Source organism: Ornithorhynchus anatinus, chromosome 6 (genome assembly GCF_004115215.2).
Source record: "Ornithorhynchus anatinus isolate Pmale09 chromosome 6, mOrnAna1.pri.v4, whole genome shotgun sequence".
NCBI lineage: Eukaryota > Metazoa > Chordata > Mammalia > Monotremata > Ornithorhynchidae > Ornithorhynchus > Ornithorhynchus anatinus.
The window spans coordinates 1,403,307-1,409,540 of record NC_041733.1 but is presented as its reverse complement, the minus strand read 5'-3'; the positions used below and the strand labels follow the sequence as shown (position 1 = coordinate 1,409,540).

Below are 6,234 nucleotides of genomic sequence, written 5' to 3'. Positions count from 1 at the left end.
CGATTTTATCATATAGAATATGATGTATATATGTAATATGAATATATTTTTATGATTGTAATACATGTGATTGTAGAGAAGCAGCGAGGCTTAGTGGAAAGAGTACGGGCTTGGGGGCCAGAGGTTGTGGGTTCTAATCCTGCCTCTGCCACTTGTCAGCTGTGTGACTTTGGGCAAGTCACTTCACTTCTCTGGGCCTCAGTTACCTCATCTGTAAAATGGGGATTAAGATTGTGAACCTCACGTGGGATAACCTGATTACCCTGTATCTCCCCCAGCACTTAGAACAGTGCTCTGCACGTAGTAAGGACTTAACAAATACCAACATTATTATTATTATTATCTGTAAAATGGGGATTAACTGTGAACCCCCTGTGGGGCAACTTGATTACCTTGTACCACCCCCCCAGTGCTTAGAACAGTGCTTTGCATATAGTAAACGCTTAACAAATATCATTATTATTATAATCTGGGTTGCTGCCTCTGGAGAGCTGTTGTTCTCTCCGTTAGGCTAACACCTTCACGGCCCTACCACTGCACCTCCCACCCCGGAGGTGGGTAGAATTGGACAGAAGGCCCCCTCCCACCAGGTGTGTCCAAGGACCACTAGGCCCCGCCCCCCCAGGTAAGCGCAAAGAGCTCGAAGATCTTGTCCCCATTGGCTGGTGTCCCGCCCCCACACAGGTGTGTCCAGTGAGCACGAAGCCCCCTCCCCTACAAGGTCCCCTCCCCCTCTCTGGACCAGCTGGACATATAAACTCCCCGTCTGGGGGCCGGTCTTGTTTGGGGCCCGAAGAAGACAGAGCGGTTTGGGGGTGAGTCGGGGAGTGGTGGGTCCAGCTGGCTTTCCCTCCCCCTGGTTTTTACTATTTTCCTATTTTTAGTGTTTTCCGAATGGACTGGGGTTGATCGTAATGACTACTTGCTACTGGGTTGATGATGCTGATAATTGCATTGGGGATATTGATTATCGTGCTGATGGTGGTTGTGGGTTTGGGAAGGAGGGGAGGGGGTATTGATTAGTCAGAAACAAGTGGGGGTCGAGGTGGGGGGGGTCTAGGGCTGGGCCCTGCTTCAAGTGGGGGGTTGGAGAGGGAGGTGTCTGACCCCGTGTTAGTTTTGGAGGGGGTCTGGGGAGGGTTTGGGTGGGGGGAGGATCTGGGAGTGGTATTTATGACCTCATTGGGCTGTGGGTAAGAGTGGGGGTGTGGTAATGACCATGGTTATGGAGGTCTTTCTCAAGTTGTCGGCTTGTGAAGTGTTGTCTCTTTTTTTTTTTATTCTTTGGTAGGGTGGTTTGGGGAAAATGGGAGGGATTGGAGGATGAGAGTTGCTTGGGTGGGAAGGGTATGACTGCCGAATCTTGGGTATAATGATGGTATTTTATTTAAGTGCTTATTATGTGGAAAGCTCTGTTTAAAAGTTGGGGTAGATACAAAGTAATTAGGTTGAGCCCTGTCCCACATGGGACTCAGAGTTTTTTATGGATTTGGGCGGGAGGAGGGTTATCTTGGTGTGGGGCTGACTGCTAGATCAGTCTTTGAGTGGGAACAGGTGAACATGTAGGGTCTGAGAGGTGCTGATGCATGCTCACTGTCTCTGTTTGTCACCTGTTACTCCTGTTTCTTTCCCATTCCTGACTTCTGTGCCCATGTGACACTTGCGGTCACTGTAGAGGTTGGGGGTGTTGGTGCCCCCAACTCTCCCCAGCCAGGATAGAGGTTCTCTTGGCCTCATGCCACAGCTCCTGGGACCAGACCTCTGTCGTCTCACTGCCTTGTGACTCCCAACATCGAAGCATTCTGGGTCCAGCTGGCCAGACTTTCGGCTTGAGGAATGAGGCTCTAGCTTAAGCCAAATAAATCTCTTCCCCTTTGTGAGGATGTGCTGGGAAAGACATAGACTTCACCCACCAGGATGTGTTGGCTCCACGCAGACTGATGCAGCTCTCTAGGAGCAAAACTCAACAACAGCAAGTAAAATCGGATCCACCTCACCACTATAACAGCTGCAGCTTCTGGGTCATCTGTGGACTTTTTTTTTTTCTGTACACCCGCCCCCTCCACCCCCCCATCCCCTAAATGTGGATCTATCTAGGCTATGGATGCCCCCTTCTGTGTGGTCCATCTGAGGCTGGGAGTCCCTCCCAAAAAAGGGCAAGACCTCCACCCTGTATTGTTTAAGTTTGTAAGCCCCCCATGGGCAGGGCCCTTCTCTTTATCAACCGTGGATTTGCTTGCAGCATCTATCGGTGGGTCTGTATTTGAGTGTGAGCCCCCAGAGGGCAGGACCCGCCGCCCCACCGCCGCCGTATCATCTGTGGGTCTCCCTGAGGTTGTGAGGCCTCCAAGTGCAGGATCGAACCCTGTATCGTAACTGGGTCTGTATGAGTGTGTGAGCCCCCATAAGGAGGGTAGGACCCTCCCCCCGCCCCCACTCCTACTCCGCCGCCGTATCATCTGTGGGTCTGCCTGAGGCTGAGGCTTCCAAGGGCAGGACTGCACCCTATGTTTGTGGGTCTGTGTAAGGGTGTGAGCCCCCCTAGGGCAGGACCCCCATCTTGTATCGTCCGTGGGTCTGTATGAGGGTGTAGGCCGTCGTCGTATTAAAGAAGCAGCGTGGCTTAGTTGAAAGAACCTGGGCTTGGGAGTCAGTCTTGGGTTCTAATCCTGGCTCCGCCTCTTGTAAGCTATGTGACTTTGGGCAAGTCACTTCACTTCTCTGGGACTGTTACTTCATTTGGAAAACGGGGATGAAGACTGTGAGCCCCACGTGAGACAATCGGATGACCTTGTATCTACCCCAGTGCTTAAAACAGTGCTTGGCACATAGTAAGTGCTTAACAAACACCCTAATTGTTAATATTATCCGTGGGTCTGAGGCTTTGAGGCTTCCAAGGGCAGGATCGTACCCTATGTCGTCTGTGGGTCTGTATGAGGATGTGAGCCCCCCGAGGGCAGGACCCCCCATCTTGTATCGTCCGTCTGTCTGAGACTGTGAGCTCCCTGAGGGCAGGACCCCCCCCCCCCCACCCGCTGCCGCCATATCATCTGTGGGTCTGCCTGAGGCTGTGAGGCCTCCAAGGGCAGGACCGCACCCTGTATCGTTCGTGGGTCTGTGTGAGGGTGTGAGCCCCCCGAGGACAGGGCCACCGCCCCCCGTCATCTGTGGGTTTGTCTGTAACCTTGGGCAAATGACTTATCTGTGCCTCAGTTCCCTCATCCGTAAAATGGGGATTGAGGCCATGAGCCCCACATGGAACAGGGACTGTGTCGAATTTGATTTGTCTGTATCCACTTCAGCACTTAGTACAGAGAAGTACAGTATACAGTACAGTATAGAGAAGCAGCGTGGCTCACTGGAAAGAGCACGGGCTTTGGAGTCAGAGGTCATGGGTTCGAACCCCGGCTCTACCACTTGTCAGCTGTGTGACTTTGGGCAAGTCACTTAACTTCTCTGTGCCTCAGTTACCTCATCTGTAAAATGGGGATTAAGACTGTGAGCCCCACGTGGGACAACCTGATTCCCCTGTGTCTACCCCAGCGCTTAGAACAGTGCTCGGCACATAGTAAGCGCTTAACAAATACCAACATTATTATTACAGTGCCAGGCACATCTTATAATAATGTGTCATCGAGTCGTTCTGATTCATAGCGATTCCATGGATATGCTTTCTCCAGAACATCCTGTCCTCTACCATAATCTGCAATTTTTCTAATGGTTCTTCCGTTAACGTTTTTATGGTTTCTGTCTAGCTGCCCGTCTGCCTCATCCACATTATCCCTGGACTTTTCCTAGCGTTAGTGTCTTCTCCAGAGAATTAGTCCGCCTGATGATGTGTCCACAGTATGTTAATCTAAATCGAGTCTTTTGAACTTCCAAGACCACTTCAGTATAATTTGCTCTAAACTCCATTTGTTTGTCTTTCGGGCAGACGGTGGTATTCGCAAAAACCTTCTCCAACACCAGTAAGTGCTTAAATACCATTATTATCTTATTACCCCAGCGCTTAGTATAGTGCCTGGCACATAGTGAGCGCTTAACAAATACCACAATTAGTAGTCCGGCAGCTCGTCAAGAAGGGGATTGTGCCGGGCTGCTCCTGCTCTTCTCTCGGCCTCCGCCCTCCTCTGGGTTGGCCCAGCCCCATGCCCACTCAGAACCGGACCTGCTCTTCGTCTCTCCATCCTGGGAAACTGGGCCCAGCCCCAATCTGTACTGACCAGCTGGAGGATGGAGGTAAGACTAGATAGGGGCTGGTGCTGCGCACCTGGGGATGTCCAGCCGGGCATCACATTAACCCTGTGTCCAGCACGTGTGATGCCCTGGCTGAGTGGGTGGGCAGCGTGGAAGTCAGGGCCAGGGAGGGGAGGAGGAAGGGGCTGGGGGGGATGACAACAGCCCAGGAGAAGACTCCCTGACCCCTGGAGGGCTCCTGGAGCAGGCCTGGTGCCTGCTGAACCCACTCGAGGTGAGACTCTGAAATTTTTTTTTGGGGGGGGGAGGTCAAGGGAGGGTAAGGCTGGGTCACTGGGGCTGACCTGGAAGGTCACCTGCAGGGTGTGTGACTGGCGGCCGCACTGTCTCTCTACTGTCTGTCTCTGTGTCTGTCCTTGTCTCTGGTGTGAGTGACCCTGCTGGGGGCTTTGGGTGAAGCGAGAAGGTTGGGCTTCATGGGAGCTGTAAACATAGGCTGGGGCTGGGGGCCGGGGTCCAGAGTCCCCACTGCCCACTAAGACGAGTGTGTCTTGCAGGCCCCAGCCTCTCCTGGACAGATGCTCCCTCACCACCCCAGAGGAGGCCGGCGTGGCCACAGCTCGTGCTGAGCCCTTTAGGTTAGTCCAGTCCCTGACCCTGCTGCGGCCAAGCCTGCCCCCTCCTTTTCCCTGGCCCTTCCACTGCAGCTTCAAGGCCGGGATTGGGGCACCAGGACACAGCCCCACATCTCATGGTCACTTCTGTCCCTAGGGCAGCGAAGCGGATCGCGAGGAGGCAAAACAGCACCCAGGGGGACAGCCAGGACCCGCTGCCTGCAGAGGAGAGACTGACCGCTTCCCGGCTGCGCCCCTGCCCTGGACTGTGCTGCCCCTGGGCATGGGACTGTGCCCCCCACTCCAGCCTGACAATGCTGCCTCCTTTGACCCCAAACACTGGGCCAATCCCAATCCCCAAGAGATTCCCTGCTCCTCCGGGGGAGAGGGGTGTGTGTGTGTGTGTGTGTGTGTGGCACACCAGGGTGAGGGTGTATGTGTGTGATGTGGGGGGGGCTCCCCTCTCTCCTCAGGGAGGCTGGGTGGGGTTGCAGGGGCTTGGGGATGGGAGCAGGGTCTCTGCCTCTTACTGACTGGACCGTGGCCGGGGCGAGGACTGGGGCCCTTAATTCTATAGTCAGGCCAAGCACCCATCCACGGTCCAGTCTGCAGAGCCCCCGCTCTGCCCCTGCCTCTGTGCCTCAGCCCCTTCCTCCTGGATGGAGCGGGGGCCCGGGGAGAGGGGGTGAAGGGATAGAGTCTGAGCTGTCACTGAGAGTGTGTGAGTGAGACACCCCCTTCTGGAGCAGCAGGGATGGGAGGTAACCAGGGTGCAAGATAAGAGAGGTCCCAATGAGGGGAAGGTGAAAATGTTCTGGTGTAAAAGGAAGCAGCATTGTCCAGCGCTGGCCATTTTCCCCCCCATCAACCCCCCCCCCCGGCAACTGATTTTGTACATGGAATAAATTGTCTGCCCCTAAAGCATGTATCATGTCCTTTTGGGGTCATTTTGGTTTGGGGCCTGGGTCTCCAGGGGAGCCTCATGCCCCCCAACATCTCACCTGAGATGGAGGGTTGGGGGTGGGAGGCTTATGTTAACCCACTTGCGGGGAAAGACAAGTCTGTCTTCAATATTTTGGGAGGGAGCGGGTATTTGTTAAGCATTTACTATGTGCCATTCATTCAATGGTATTTGAGTGCTTACTATGTGCAGAGCACTGGACTAAGCACTTGCACTGTACTATGTGCTATGTGGGTAGATACAGGCTAATTAAGTTGGAAACAATCCATTTCCATCTGGGGCTCGTTCTTTTAATCCCACCACTTTCACCAGGTCACACGAGAGGCAGCTGGTGGTGGTAAAAGTGGAATTCAGGTTTTCTCAGCCCTGTGCCTTGCCTTGCACCCTGGCATTTATTCTGCTACCACCAGATCCACTTACCATCCTTGCCATCAGTTTGTCCTCTTACTGGTAAGAGCACTT

The 6,234-nt window shown here is 53.7% G+C and overlaps 1 long non-coding RNA gene across 1 annotated transcript; it reads left to right on the top strand.

Moving 5' to 3' along the window:
- The first annotated feature begins 4,020 nt into the window (after positions 1-4,020).
- LOC114812956 lies at positions 4,021-5,247 on the top strand. The gene is made up of 3 exons (XR_003760569.2): positions 4,021-4,239; positions 4,755-4,835; positions 4,969-5,247. It is a non-coding gene; the product is annotated as an uncharacterized LOC114812956 (long non-coding RNA).
- Positions 5,248-6,234: the final 987 nt, after the last annotated feature.